This window comes from Herpailurus yagouaroundi, unplaced genomic scaffold (assembly GCF_014898765.1).
Source record: "Herpailurus yagouaroundi ecotype Mexico unplaced genomic scaffold, PumYag 569, whole genome shotgun sequence".
In the NCBI taxonomy this organism is placed as follows: domain Eukaryota; kingdom Metazoa; phylum Chordata; class Mammalia; order Carnivora; family Felidae; genus Herpailurus; species Herpailurus yagouaroundi.
In genome coordinates this window covers 5,228,966-5,241,755 of record NW_024412786.1, presented here as the reverse complement: position 1 = coordinate 5,241,755, position 12,790 = coordinate 5,228,966, and the positions used below count along the sequence as shown (strand labels likewise).

The window sequence follows — 12,790 nt, the reverse complement described above, 5'->3', positions numbered from 1 at the left end:
TGGATGGATGGACGGACGGACGATGGATGGATGGATGGATGGATGGATGGATGGGCGGGTGGGTGGAAGGCTGTTGGGTGGATGAATGGATGAATAACACAAGTTACCCTCCAAAAAGACAATTGTCGTGGTGGGGCAGTTTGCATTCTCTGCAGCCAAGCAGACCCCAGGAGGCCACGTGTCCCTGTCCCGGCCCCGGAGAAAGACGTTCCGAGCAGGCCGCCCTCTTGGCCTTGTTTTTCCATTGCTGGGCACTGTTCCCATAGCTCCCCCCTTAGAATGCTGTACCCCCACATCAAACCCCACCTCCAGCTCAAGGCCTCCTGTCCAGGGACCCTGATCTCCCCCAACACCCGGAGGCTGGGGTGCCCCCAGCCTATCTTCCTTTTCTGCCAGGACAGGTGCACTGAGGGAGGCGGAGTTGGGCACAGGGACACATGGTAGCTGTGCCCTTGAACACACGCAGGCCCAGCGCCAGGCTCGGCCGCTTCCCAGAGTCGGAACTTTCCTCCCAAACGGTAAGGATTGAGTCTGATAAAGCGTGCGGTACCTGGCGCGCACTCAACAAGTACTCGACAGGCACGTTAACTGACCGATTACTTGGCGCCTCTAAAGGAGCGGCCGTTCTCGGGGGAAACCAAGCCAGATTCCTTTCCGACGGCAGAGCCCTGTGAACAGAGCCCCCTCCGTCCGCATGACCACATCTCCGCTCTTGGCTGGTGGCTCAGCATTATCCCGCCTCTGAGTGGATGAGAAGGACCACCCCTCCAGGCTTTGTTTTCCGTATTTTATGGTGCCTCATCAAAGGGGGGGTTGCTCTGGTGTCTCCCCGAAATCCCTGCAAACTCTGAAACAGTCTGGAGCCCAAGGCCAGGAGCGGTTCCCGTGAATGCTCGTTTCCAGACCGTCCGGCTCAAAGGCGACGGGTGCCACAGCCATCGGGGCAAGGCTTAACCACGGGCATCTCCTCTAATCCCTCCTCTGCTCGAGCCTGCAGGGGCCCAACTCCCTCACACACGAGCAAAGTCCTTACGCCGGTCTACAAGGCCCCCAGCGCCTGGCCACACACCCCCCTCCCCTGAGCGCCCTGATGCGGCCTCCCGAGCAAGCCTGAGCACCCAGGGCGGGCTCCCCTCAGGACCTTTGCACATGCCGCTCACTCTGCCCGCAAGGCTTTTCCCCCAGATCCCCACATGGCTTCCCCATCCCTTCCTTCCTACAGGTCTCTGCAGAAATGGCCCTACATCCAAGAGGCTTTCCGTGACCCACTACAAACGGCAGCTTCCCTGCCCCAACCTGAACCCCCACTGCCAGCACCACCGCCATTCGGCACAGCCGTGACGCTTCTCCCGCTCAAGCTCTGTTCTCTTGCTCTTGGTCCCCAGTGGGCGCCCAATTAGTGGCGACTGAGTGGATGGAGGGATGGGAGGCATTCATTCACCTATCAATAATAATAATCAACGGTAATCATCATCATCGATAAGTGACTGTGCATGAATCAATACGGGATCAGTGAGTGCAAGGTCGTGCGTTGTAGCGGGGTTCCTACAGGGGCAGGAGCAGGCGCTCCGATGGGCGTCGGGGACCTCCTCTCTCAGGAAGCAAAAAGAAGTTGCCGCCTGAAAGATGTGTGAGGGTAGGCAGCACCTCAGGCAGAAACAAAGTGTGCAAGGGTCCTGGGGCAGCGGTAACAGATGAGCACACAGAAATGCGTCCTCTCCCCGTCTGGGGGCCCGAAGCCACAAGTCAAGGTGCTGGCAGGGCCGTGCTCCCTCTGCAGGCGCTGGGGGAGGCTCCCTCCTGCTCTCCCAGCTCCTGGGGCTCCAGCGTCCCTGGGCTCCGTGGCCACGTGGCTTCTCTGTATGTTCTCTCTTCTCCTAAGGACACTTGCCCTTGGATTTAGGGCCCACGCGTGTAATCAAAGATGGTCACATCTCGTGATCTCTTAACTCGATTACACCTGCAAAGACCCTCTTTCCTAAATAAGGTCACACTCACAGATGCTGGGGGTTGGGACTCGGACAGATCTTTCCGGAGCCACGACAAACATCCTGATGGGGTGCTGTCTGGGTGTGACCAGATGGGGAAGCTGGGCGTGAGCAGGTGTGACTGCCCCACCGCGCCGAGAAGTGGGGGCCGCAGGTGCCCTCACAGCCGTGGGCTGACCCGGAGGAGGCTGAGTGGCCTACGTCCCCGGGCCAGCGGAGCGCTGGGCAGACCCCCGGTGCTCAGCAAACACATCGGCGTGAATCCCCCGGGCCCCGAGGTACGCTCTGTGAGGGACCCGAGGTGCCCCCCCAAAACGAGCCCAGGGTGCTCCTTGCCTCGATGGCTTCCCCAAGACAAGAGGGTCCAGCGTGAAGGTCTCCACAGGCCCTTCCTGGGAAAAGCTCTCCAAACACACCGAGGGGCCTACCCGTCTGGTCATCTGCTCACTGGGCAGCAGGTGCCTCAGCCCATTACCGCCTCTGCACGTCACCACCCCAGCCACACAGCCACACACACACACACACACACACACACACACACCAGGGCCCCCTTCTTCCTCTCCTCCTGGACACACCCTTTGCAACATCCACGCTCCGGAACCCTTTCTTCCGCCCAGAGGCTGTGATCCCTGAAACCCCCAGAGCTGCCATTCGCTGTCCCTGCCTGTCTACGGCCAGGTCCCTGTGTCACCAGACACTGCTCCTGCCCGCACCCTGCCAGCTCAGCAGAGGGCTGGCCCAAGAGAGAGGCGGCCTCCAAGTGGCCCCCAGCGGGAAGACAGAGAGGAGCAGGCCGGTCCCCACCGCAGGCTCAGAGAATCACCCAGAGGCGCCTTCCCACAAACGCCTCCCTAGGCGGACGGGCCCGGGAGGCAGGGCCAGCAGGCCTCGGGGGAGATGGACGGTTGGTTTTGCTCCGCGGATCTGGACAAACTGGAAATGCAAAGGCCCGCGCCGGGCGTCCCTAGCCGGGCAGACTGGAGGTGCTTCAAAGAGCCGGGCACGGCCAGTTCACACGGCCGCGGCCAAGCCCAGCTCGGTCGCCCATGCCGCTCACCCCCGGGCCCGGGCGCCCGCCCCGCCGCCAGCCGCAGCTCCCCAGACCCTGCACGCAGAGCGAGGCATCTGACCACCAGCACCAAGGCCTCCTTCTACGTCAGATATTAATCAAACGCATCCTGACAATGATCAACGGAGGCGGCTTGGCAGCGTGGGCCTGGCGGGCCTCCAGGCCCACCTCCAGCTACAGGAAAGACGAGGCTGACAGAAGCGGTCCTTGGCAAGGGACGGCACATTGTCCCACAGCTGTGGGAACGTGCTCTGTGCGCAAACATTTCCTTAAAACGAGCTTACGAGGAAATGTTCGCGACGGCCTTAGTAGAGACCATCAGCCTGGCTGAGCGGGGCGAGAGTAACGTCAAGCCCCAGCCACGTCCCAGACTCCAAGGGCCATGCGAGCGGCCGGCGGGGGGATGGCTACACCGCGGCGGCGGCCGGGGAGGGCCCTGCGGCACTCTGAGCGGCTTTGTGGCTGGCACACGCTTCCAAGTTGGCTGGGGGGGGGGGGGGGGGGGGGCCCCCGGCGCCCCCCGCCTCCAGTGCACTGGAAACTCATGAGGACTCGGGCTGGCAGAGGTGGGGAGTGGGCTGGGGCGGTGGGGGGCCTCGGGGCCGCCCTGCAGGAATGTCGGGGTCTGGCTCGCTTTCTGAACCTGCCATATGGCCCCGCGTCCTGGGACCCAGGCTGGGAGCCAAGGAGGAGCCCTGTGGCTGGGTCCACGGCCCTCCTGGCCGCTGCATGAAGCCATTTGTCAAAGGTGTTTCCCAGAAGCCCCTCTGGAAGGCGCTGCCATTCGCAAAGCCGGCTTGGGCTCCAGCCAGGCGGAGACGTCTGGGGGCTCTTGGCCAAAGCGCCAGCCGTCCCGAGATCAAAAGTCCCTCTCCTGGTGATGCTTGGCTCTCGGCGGCAGGCGAGCTCGCCGCGGGGTCACCGACGGCTGGGCGAGGCCGGGGCCGCCTCTCCCAGACGACGACGGCGTGGCCGCGGGGGGCCGACCGCAGGCGTGCCCTGCTGATCCCCACATCGCAAAAGGTCCACGGCGGGGAGCTCCCCCCGGACACCCAGGTTTGTTCAGGGATCATCAGCTGTTTGACAGACAGGCCCAGAGCAGGGATACGAGACGTCAGAGGGAGCACAGGCCCTGCCAGCTGACACGAAGGAAACAGGGTCCACGCGGGCCCACAGCCGAGAAGTCAGCGCCCCTCCACGGAACCCGCTTTCTGGGAAAGGAGCACCTCCTAAACAAGCGCACGCTTCTCGCTGGGCAGTGGAGGCAGACCGTCTGTCCGCTTACGGCGGGAGGAGCTGCTGGAGGCTCCGTGGGCGTGGACGTGGACGCCCCGCGGCCCCGGCATCTGAGACGAAGACGCGGGACGTTGCTTTTGCCGTGAAGCCCTGCGTGTCCCAGTCCTGACTCACCCGCCGCCGACCGCGACGGCCGTGGCAGGACATCTCCAGATGCGGCTGATGACCATACCCGTTAACGGTTGCCCTCGATGGCAACTGCCGTTATCAAAGCCAAGAAGACGTCAGTTGGGACCGAAGCCGGGGGTGGGGGATGGGGCGCGTACAAAATCCGCAAGACTTCCCTTGACCACCAGAGCCACACGCCCCGCGGGGCTGAGCCGCGCTGACGGCCGGCCCCGCACTCGCCTTCCGGCCGGCCTCCCACCCACCCTCACTGCAAGCCGGCCAGGTGGGGACCACCCTGTTCTGCGGATCAGGCAGCCGAGGTGGAAAGAGTTTGTGCGGCCGGCGGACAGCACGGGGACCCTCGGCCGTTCCCAAAGACTCAGCTCCGGGTCTCCCTAGGATGGTCTCTTGCTGGCCCCTCCATCCGCATCGGAGAATCGGCAACTGACACCGGTGGGGTGCCGGAGAACAACAGACCCATTTCACAGACGCACATGCCAAGGCCCACGTGACTTCGCTAACTCGCCTGAGGCCAAACAACCACCAACCGGCAAGACCAGGACTGGAACCCGAATGGGACACCTGAGTCCCCCCCCTGCCGCGGTCACGTCCCCCTAATGTCTAGCGACGGGGCCCTCGGAGACACGGCTGTGTTCAGGCGCCCACCGGAGAAGCCGAGAGAAGAGCTTCCGTTGGCCAGTGCTTGTAGGAGAGAAAACCCCTCTGCTGGGCTGGACTGTGTCCCCCAAAGTTCATGTCCCCCTGGAACCTCAGGGTGTGAGCTCGTGTGGAAACAGGGTCTTTGCACTGGAGTAGGGTGGGCCCTAAATCGAATGACTGGGGAGGAGCCCACGTGACCACGGAGATGGGGCCCATGGGGCCCCAAGACCAGGGACGACTGGGGGGGCGGCCCCGAAAGCCAGAAAAGCAGGAAGGACCCTCCTCTGGAGCCTCTGGAGGCCCTGCTGACCCCTTGATCTTGGTTGGACTTCTCTCCGTCCCTCAAACTGGGAGAGAACTAATTTCTGCCGTTTAAACTCACCTCGCTTGCGGCCCCTTGTTTCAGCCCCCCCCCCGGGAAGTGGTTGGGGCCCCCCGGGGGGGGGGGGGAATTTTGTTCTGGGAGCAAAAAGAGACGGGTGCCAGAACTCTCCGGCAAGGGCACAGACCCCAGGGCCTTGGAGAACGGCCGCTCTGGGGCGGGCTCCCTGCTCGCAGCCGGCCGAGCGTGGCGTTCCCACCAGGAGGGGCCCCTCTCTCCTCCCCACCCCCCAGCCCCGTTTCCCTGCCAGTGTCCGGCCTGGAGTCCCCGTCCCCTGGCCGCTGTCCACCACCGCGGGGCCGGAGCAGAGGTCCTGTCCCCTGTACCTTCACCGCCGCGTGGTCAGAGTCACTGCCCTTCAGAAATGTAGCCAAACTCTGTGGCCGGTGGAAAGCAAGACCTTTGGGTCCCGAGTGCCCCCAAACACATTCTTTGCATCTCTAAAAAAATGCCAACGGCATCAGATCAGAACGAGACTGTTTGCCAGGCCGTTGGCCGGGGCGTGCGAGGCCTTCCTCAAGCCCGAGAGCGGATGATTCTTCCCTGTGTCGGGCCTGTCTCCTGCCTGTGGCCAGCCCGCGTGGGGCCCGTCACCATGTGCCACCTTCAGACACCTCCGCTGGTGATCAGATGTCCCCGGCTCTGAGCTAAAAGCAGTCTCCCCGTCCTCCATCAGGTGACTCTTAACCCCGGACTGTCCCTGAAAGAAATACAATCCCTTTTGTCCATCGGAGGGGCCAGCGCTTTGGTTTCTGGAAGCAGCGAGCACAGACGTGCACGAGGCCTAGAGGGTGGGGCAGGGGTGAATGCTGGGGGGTGGGGGTGTATTCCAGAATGTTCTGAACCTCAGTTGCCCCCCGTGAGACAGAAAAGAGAATGATGAATGTGCATGGCTCACTGCCACACAGAGAGGACAGGAGCAGGGGTCCCTCAAGTTCTGCTCTGATGGTGGCCCCGCGCCCGGAGGTTTATTTGGTCATTGTTTCCGAGGACGTGGTTTTAGGCCCTTCTACCCCCCTCCTCGTGGGTGCCCCTGCAGAACCTGGCCTCAGAGAGAGAAAAGGTGGGATCTGGATGGCCTGCAGAGGACAAGGACAGCAGCCGAGCCAGCCAGACTACGGTCAGACCCCCACCCACCCACCCAGGGTCTCCTGGACCACCTGTGGTCTGACACCTCGGGACCAGAGCAGCCGGACTCACATCTCAGGCCCCGTCCCTCTGCTAACCAGGCATGACGGTGTTTGAGCCCCAGGTCCCCGGACAACAAGCCCCTTCCGCAAGAGACTTCGCGGACCCCACATCTGAGTGCAGGATGCACAGCCCTGGCGGATGACTAGCGGCCCTCCCTGGGTCAGGTGGCCACACACCCCACAGTAGGGGACCCGGGAAAGGGAGGTACGGGGGTGGGGGGACTCTGCCCTCTCACCCCCACCCACTGGCTGCCCAGAGGTAGAACGAGGCCTCGGGGGCTGGGCACAGGGTCGGGCATCCACTATTCGCCTGTTTACTTAACCAACAGGGATTTATGGAGCACCTACTATGTGCCAGGCAGTACTCTGAACCCCTGAACTCAGCAGTGAATCCAATAAAGTCCTTGCCCTCCCGAAGTTTATATTCCAGTGAAGGAAACAGAGCGTATGCTGCACCAGACGATCAGACAGGGAACAGACAAGGAGAAAGTCAAGGCAGTAGGTGAGGGCAGGGCGGGGTCTGACCTACCTAGTGTGGGGGGCATGGCACATGTAAAGGCCCCGGGCACACGTTCGAGGAGCTGTGGGGAGGGGTCACACCGAGATGTGGGCTGGCGGGGGTAGCCCACTAAGAGTCAGACTTCCGGGGAAATAGGGCCATGTGAACACAGCATCCATAGACGTGCAAGGTCTCCTGGGCCACGCCAGTCACCCCAGCACCCAGGTCCTCGCTGTAGGCGTCAGATGTGGACACATCTTGTGCCCAAGGAGACGGAAATGTCCCCCCGTCCTGGGAAGAAGGGACCCCAAACTGTCTTCGTGGCGGCCAGCAGGCGGGGCCGGGACGGAGACCACTCCAGACCCACCCGGAAGGGTCCCCCCAGCCAGACAGGGCCGAGCCACGGCTCTGCCCCGAGACCCTCTGCTGGCTGGCTCCGTGGGGACTTGGCCCCCCGCGTTAGCATTGCCACACCGCCTGCCCACCAGGCCAGGCTGTCCTCCGTCCCAGAACCTACAGGTCAGCAAAAGCCCGTGCGAACTCAGCAGCCCCAGGGCACTGCAGGCACACAGGTCTCACGTACCCTTTCGGCCGGTTACCACGGCGATGACGGAGCCCTGCCGGAGGCACCCGAGGAAGTTCCCTGCACAGGCCTTGGGGTCTGTGGGAGGAGGAGACACCTTTGCAGAGAAGGGAGGGACGGAAGTTCCACGGGGGTGACTGCCCACCCCCACCCCGCCCTCCGCCTGGCCTGGTGTAGGAGCTGGGAGGGAGGGTAGGTCCAGGCTGGGCCTAAGGGGACACCTGCTGCTGGAGCTCTGCTGCCCCCCACTGGCTATCCCCGGTACTGCATGTGCGTGCAGGGCAGCCTCCCTCCAGGTGTGTGCATCCCACCCGGCCCTGCCTCCCGGCACCCAGGCCTTCGGTCTTGGGTCCTCACCTGTATGCAAATCAGCTCCGGGGCCCCCAGCCCACTGCCAGCAGGGGCAGCGTGAAGAACCCGCGTCCCCTGTCCCCGAGGCCGGCCGGCAGTTGTCCGGTGGACCGACAAGGTGGCCCCTCCGGGACCCCAGGAAGCCCACCGTCAGGTGCCATCCCCCGCCCCCGTGCACCCCTCCCCTAGGGGCGTGTGAGTGAAAGCTGCTCGGAGCCAGCTTGGGGCGTCCTCAGAAGGCGCCACCTCAGCCTGGAAACAAGGAGAGCACCAGGGCCTGGCACCCAGTGGGGAGGGAGACCAGCCCGTTGGGAAGTGCAGGGAGCCGCGCAGGGGCACCCAGGAGCCTGTCGGTAGGGCCGGCTACTCCCTCTGCACCAGCACGTCGTGGGGAAATGCCAGGCACGGCACGAGCCACCTCCACTTGTCCCCAACCCCTCTAAGTCCTGCAACCCCTCAAGGCTGCTTCCGTCCTGTGTCACACACCGGGACACTGAGGCCAGAGGAGAGAAGGGGCCGCCCCCCGAGCGGGGTTCTGGAGAGCTGGGGCCAAGCCCATGTGAACTCCAAGCACACTTGCCATTGCTCCGATCAATTAGCAAACCTGTTAGTCAGTCAGTCAGTCAGTGGCCTCCTGGGAGCCCGCCAGGCCACCTCAGCTCCCGGGGTCACACCAGGATGGCCGGTGGCCCCAAGGGGGCTGGACCACTCCCCACCTTGCAGCCACCTGCCTCCCCATGGACCCCCGCCCTCTGGGCCCAGAGCAGGCTGTTAGGATCGTGCCACGGCCCCAAGGAAAGTCACCGCCCGGATGGCATCCCCAGCACAAACCCCCCCCCCCCCCGGTTGGCATCCCCAGCAACAAGCCCAAGACGGATGCCCTCTCCGACAGCCCTGGACCCAGGCAGCAGGTGCCTGGGTGTGTTCCCGAAGCTGCTCGGGGTCACCTGATGGAGAAGAGCAGGAAACAGGAGCACGGCCCCGTCCACACTGCTTTCTCCCTGGAGCACTGGTCCCACTGGACGGGCCTGGAGCTTGGCATCTGAGGCCCAGTTGGGCTCCGCAAAATCAAGAACCACCACTAATCACCACTTGTCAGGGGCTGTGTGAGTGCCCTGGGGCCGCTGTGACCAAAGACCACAAACAGGCGGCTCTGAACAGCAAATGGATTCCCTCCCACTTCCGGCCCGAAGTCAAGGTGTGGGCGGGGCGCTCCCTGCAGGCTCTGGGGCAGGGCCCTTCCTGCCCCAGCATCTGGAGCCTCCAGGGTCCCTGGACTCGTGGCCACTCCCCTCCAACCGCTGCCTCCGTGGTCACGTGGCCCCTCCCGCATCTGTGTCCGCTCCTCTTCTTACAGGGACACCTGTCATTCTATTTAGAGCCCACTCTAAGGACAGAACGATCTCGTCTCAAGATCCTTGACGTAACTGCAGCTGCTGAACCTATTTCCACGTACGCTCACGTTCAAGGTACGGGGGTTAGGGCCTGGACTTTGGGGGCTCCCATCGATCCCCCACAGCGGCACGAGGGGAGGGGCACCCTCGGTGACTGTCACCTAGCCAGCCGTGTGAGCCTCACCTGAGGACGGGCTACAAATGCACATTCCCAGGCTGGCCCCCCGGGCCTGCTGTTTCTGAACCTCTAGCGGGGCCCAGCCACCTGGGTTCCCCAAGCCCTCCAGGGGCTCTGATGCAGGCTCACGTCTGAGAGCCACCGAAACAATACCAGAAAATGTCCCTTCTTGACTCCCACATCCATATGTACTATGGGCTCAGTTTGCACTGGATGGACCATCACATCCATGGGGATTGATGCATTTATTGGGATTGAGGAGGCCTGAGACCCTCCGGGATGTTGGGCGCTCATAGGCCCACCCGCCTGTGACTCAGCGCTAAAGCAAATAGAGAAGGGGGGGATGGGGGCCAGCAGGGGCACCAGGGAAGCCTCCTGGGGGTGAGCCGGCGCCCCCAGCCTTGGCAGAAACCAGAAGTGAGCCACTTTACCCTAACTCGGTGGAGGGAGGGGAGAGCCCGCCAGGAAATCGGCAGGGGACCTCCACGCGTGGGGGGCGGGGGGTGCTGCGGTGCTGGGGACTCAGGTGAGAAAACCAAAGCACGCACGAGCCAGGCCACAGACCAGGGCATCGGTGAGGCCTCTGGCCCTTCCCGGGCACGTAACTTCCTGTCAGGATGCTTCATCTCCAATGGTGCTTTGAACATGGGGCAGGTGGTGAATCTCCTGTCCCACATTTATTTGTTATTTTGTTATTTTGTTGGCAGTTTTTCAATATAATTATTCTACATTTCAGGTTATGGCTTAAGGACAGTTTTCTTTTAAAATACTTTTTTTCACGTTCATATTTATCTTTGAGACAGAGAGAGACAGAGCATGAACGGGGGAGGGTCAGAGAGAGAGGGAGACACAGAATCGGAAGCAGGCTCCAGGCTCCGAGCCGTCAGCACAGAGCCCGACGCGGGGCTCGAACTCACGGACCGTGAGATCGTGACCTGAGCCGAAGTCGGACGCTCAACCGACTGAGCCACCCGGGCGCCCCTTAAAGACATTCTTCTAAGAAGGGTCCACGGATTCAGCACACAGCCAAGGGCCACTGGCACCACAAGGGCCACAGTCGCCAACCCTCTGCCCAATCAAGAACCTTCCAGTGTATTTGAAAGCTGCTCACGCCTTTTTCCACGATCCACCTTCCGCCAGGGGGTCCCGTCCTTCCCCGAACCCTCTCCTCTTTCTCAGCGTAAAAGCTCCGGGCAGGATAGTCTGAAACATCCAACACCATCAGAGGGACGAGCCACCCACGTCCACGCCATCGAGCGGAAGGACCCACAGGTTCGAGGTTTCCGGGTTTGTTTCGGCGCAAACGGTCCGCGGCGAGAAGCTGTAAATGAGCTTCCGCCCGAACACAAGGGGTGTGACACCCCAAGGGGGAACCCTTTCGACACGAACGGAAGTGACGAAGGAAAAGGGTGAAACCCACCCCCCCCCCCCCCCCCTGGAGCCCCCTCGCTCACAGGGGAAAGGAGCTCCGAGAGGGGGAGGAGGCGGGACACTCACCGCTCTGCTGTGCCCCCCCAGCTGCCAACACTACGCGCCGTGTGGGGCTCAGGGTCACCTGGGGGGCTGACGGGTGTGCCCCCATGACCGAAGACGGTGGCCCGAGGATGCCAGGACAGCCGGGCAGCAACCCCAGCCTCCCCGGTCAGTGGGGCCGGATGCAGGTCACGTGCGGGGCAAGAGGACGCCACAAAGGAGACCTATCCGGAGGGGCCCCTGGGAGGACAAGCTGTCCAGCGCGTGTCACACCTGAGGACAGGCCTGGCACCTGTCACTGGAGGTGCCGGGCCCGGGGGAGGGAGCCAGCGGAGGAAAGGCCGAGAACCCCAGCGTCGGCTCCAACCGCACGTACCTTCATCCTCCGGGGAAACCGTGCCTGGGCCCCGAATCTCCTCTCCTGGGGACCCTGCTGTGGGGCCGGCCTCAGGGGGTAAGACGGGGGGCAAGATCCAACCCCGAGTTGTGGCCAGGGCCCCACAGGGCATCGTACGGACAGCCCCAGCCGCGGCTCCTTTGCGGTGACCACCCCCTCCCCCCGCACCCCACTCCGCTCTGCGCACGAGTGAGCCCTGGGCCATCCGCCACCTCCACCAGAAGGCCCCCGGGGTTGCCCCTCGCATACCCTCCGTCCTTTCCTGCACGTGGCTGGCGAGGACTTCCAGGCTGACAGAGCAGATCTTACCTTCATGGTTTGAAACGGGGCACCCGTGAGAGCGGGGGGGCCCAGAGCCCACGCGCCTGTGCGTTGAGCAAGCTGCACGTGAACGCTTGTCATATAGAAACCAAGGGTGCCTCCAGGCCTGGCACTAAGACCCACAGGGCAGGCCGAGGGCACCGGCCTTCGTGACAGAGCTGGGCTCACCCTCCGCCATGCCACCCGTCAGCACGGGCTCCTAAAAGAGAAAAAGAAAAACAAACAAAAAAAAAAAAAAAAAAATCTTCTTGTGCCTCAGTTTCCCCACCTACAAGGAGCTCCGAGATTGAACCACAGGTCTGCAGTTCGACAAAGGGCCAGGGGTCAGCACATCAGCTTCCTCGGGTGTCATTACTTCACCCACCCACCCACCTCCCTTCCCAACCGAGGGAGACGGGGCTTAGGAGGTCTAACTGCACGTCAAGGTCACGGGGTGCGGCAGGTGGGGCCCAGACGCAGGCTGTGGACTCCGTGTGCCCCGAGCCTCTTTGGATAGTGGCTAAGAGGGGAGAAAGTCGCAAGGAGCCCAGCCTGCCCACCCCCACCCCCAAAGCATGCCTCTTAAAGCCGGTCACCTCCCACTTCCCTTGGGGGCTGTCGGGACCCTCCTGCGTGCGGGTCACACGTGATGTCACAGCACTGTCTCTACAGACACCTACCCCAGGCCCGCGGCACTCACGTCCTCGTGCTGATGTGCTGCGGGGGGACGCAGGGAAGAGGCTGCACCGTTAGCAGTCAGGTGGCCTTGAACAGGCTTCCTGCCCCCTCTGCACCTCAGTTTCCCCACCTGTCAGCGGCACCCCAGCCCGTGACTCCACGGGATTCAACAAGCCAACACCCTGCTTCGGACAGTGCTCAGAAAAGCACCACTCAAATGGTGACTCCTAATTATCGCTGCCCC

The 12,790-nt window shown here is 63.0% G+C and overlaps 1 long non-coding RNA gene across 1 annotated transcript in view; it reads right to left on the bottom strand.

Moving 5' to 3' along the window:
• The window catches only part of LOC121023898 (uncharacterized), a 13,581-nt gene extending 1,161 nt beyond the window's left edge, over positions 1-12,420 (bottom strand). The window contains exon 1 of the long non-coding RNA XR_005787540.1: positions 11,878-12,420. This is a non-coding gene — a long non-coding RNA (uncharacterized LOC121023898). The remainder of the gene's footprint in view (positions 1-11,877) is intronic.
• Positions 12,421-12,790: the final 370 nt, after the last annotated feature.